The sequence below is a fragment of the Elaeis guineensis genome, chromosome 8 (assembly GCF_000442705.2).
Source record: "Elaeis guineensis isolate ETL-2024a chromosome 8, EG11, whole genome shotgun sequence".
In the NCBI taxonomy this organism is placed as follows: domain Eukaryota; kingdom Viridiplantae; phylum Streptophyta; class Magnoliopsida; order Arecales; family Arecaceae; genus Elaeis; species Elaeis guineensis.
Genome location: NC_026000.2, coordinates 69,676,908 through 69,679,866, shown reverse-complemented (window position 1 = coordinate 69,679,866; position 2,959 = coordinate 69,676,908).

Below are 2,959 nucleotides of genomic sequence, written 5' to 3'. Positions count from 1 at the left end.
TACAAAATATGTCAGCTAACAATTGGCTTTTAGGATACAAATCTAATACTAATTTTTTTTTGGATTAGAAGATGAAGCTTTATGAAGAGATGGTAGTGTGGGAGATTGGACAAGACTCAGTCTTGTATTTTTTTTCTCATAAAATCTAGAGTCGAAACCCTAGAACCCACGCCCAAGAAGAAGATCACTTCCTCTATTTCTCATGCACGGAAGCCCGACCCGCTCTCAGGTTTTCATGCCCCAACTTTGAGGTTTTTGATGCTAGAAAACTCTCTTTTTATTGCATAAAAACCATCCCTTCTTAAGGGTGGCATCCCATAAAAGATGAGGATAAGATTTAGGTAGTTTTGGTTCAAGTTCAGCATTGGTTGATCCTTATCACCAATTTAAATTAAATTTTAATTAAATTTTAAATCAAATTTTATTCTTATCTTAGAAACTTAGATAGTGGTCAACCAGCATTAGAATGGTAAAAAAAATTTCATGCAAAAATACTTTGTGCATGGAGAAAGGTGGTAATGTGAAGGGAGTCCAACTCGAACTGGACTCTAGATTTTCATTCAAATTCAAATCCATTTGAACTCAAATTTAAACTAACCAATTTTTAATTTAAAAAGAGATCAGATATGAGCATGGAACTACTTCTATGCATGAGAAAAAAATTCATACAAAAAGTGAAGAAATAAAGGGCGCAGAGAAAGGAGGCACAAGGGATTTGAATTCGAAATTGATTTCTCATCCAATTAAGTTCATAACCCAACAAAATTAGGTTAGACCCAATTAGACTACTAAACCTAATCTAATTAGATAAAAAATAGTTTCAATTAAATTTTAATTAAATTAAAAATTAATCGAGCTTAAGTCCTCATCAAATCAGAAATCGAACACCCTTAGTGATTAGGTCATCTCATAACCTAATCAGGTCAAACCAAATTGAATTCAATTCAATTAGATTTGATCCAAACTTTAATGTTCAATAAAATTAAGCTAATTAGTAATCTAATTGTTAATCAATCCTCCTATAGTTTATCAATAATTGATGAATTGATTTATTATAACTTTTGCACAGGGTTAATAATCAATCGAATTGACTATTTTATCTTAGAATGATTCTTAATCATTGATCAGCCATATGATCAATTAGAAATTTCTTTTGAATATGACCTCATAGATTTAAATATAAGCTGATAGTATAGAAATAATCTTTTTATACTAATTAAAGTGACCATCTAGTAATGATATCCGACATCCGGATAGGTCGAAAGATTGCAAAGCATCATTCAAGAACCTATCAGTATATGGTTACTATATAATTCATCTCTTTGATTCAAATACTCAAAGTGATCTAAAATTTAACTGTCAATCCTGATATGGTCATCCATATTATATTTTAATTTTTTAAATCCACCACATGGATTATCCCGATCGAGATTTTACTGAATTGAAACACACTGATATATCAACTCCTACTTCTTTGGAGCGATCAATTCCATCTTGACCCACACACTGACTTTACAAGTATTTGATTATACTTAGAAATCTTTCATCATTGAATTAAAAATTTTGATAGTCTGGTATCAAAACATAGTGAGTTGCTTGCAAGTCACTATGATGATCTTAGGTCAAAAGGATACTTATATCCATATCCTTCATGAGCTACTCTTAACAGCAGAGTGCTCAGTAGTTGGTCATGTTCAGTGAGATGTACTCCTATGTCTCACTTGTATGCCATGCTAGTATCTCCATACTCTTTGGTTAAAAGAACAACTAACATACATGGCACATAATGATCTATACTTGATATAGCTACATCTTAATAATAGTATATCATTTGATCATGAACTTTAGATTTAAAAACTAAATGATATATCCTTCTATATTGAATTAAATAGTTCTAAAGACTTTATCACATGACAGAAGCTCAAAATAAGATGTACATAATGATAAAAAAATCAAATAATATTTATTAATTCAATAATTCATATACAACTACCATGATAAGCTTAACCGTAAATAGGTTAATGATTAGCTTTGGGATGCAATTTTCAACAACAAGTATTAAGAAAATCTAATAAAGAGTTAAGTTTTAAACAAAAATATTTTTTCTATGAGCACTTCTAATTCCTCCTACCAACATCAAAGAAGAGTTTACTTCTGATGGGCTTGTATAGGGTAACTATATGTTTCTTCATTAAAAAAAAGAAAAAAGTTTTCAAGTACTTTATGCTGAGTAATCAGGCCTCTCCACCTAACCAAATATTGAATTTCATGTCAAAAGGTATGAAGGACAAAGAAGTTTTATTGTAAAGCTAGTTTTAACTCGTAGCCTGTTTGATTCGAGTAAGTAAGTCCGAGAGATATTTTATACTTAGTACTCTAAAGCCATCTGATTTAAGAGTTATTGACTGAAAACTCGCTACATGGATCAGACAGAAAGCTTAAGGGGTTAAGATACTCAATAATAATACAATATTAAAAAAAAAGAGAGAAAGAAGAAGAAAAAAATCAATAAATGAAGGATGGAAGTAACAATGCACTTGCCCATTTTGGTTAATGATTTGGAGATAAAGCTAGGGACAATTTAAAAAAAGTTTAGAAAAGATTTATTATTCTTGCCTTAACTTTTCCAATGATTGGTACTAATATCCTAATGACACACCTCACTCACGCTCTACTGAACATCAATGACCATTTTGAAAATTACCTGATGAAATTCAAAATGCTATGCTAGAAAGGTATTTGAACTCTAAATCCTTTTTTTCCTCGAGGATGAGCAAAGTTCAACATACTCCTGCATCTCACCTTTATGCCATACTAGTGTCTCCACAATCTTTGGTTATGAAGAGAACCAGCCTATATGGCACACAATGACCTATATTTGATAAATGTCATCATCTTTTTAATGATATATCATTTGGTCGCGAACATATTTAAGAACTATTCGACAAATCATCCTTTA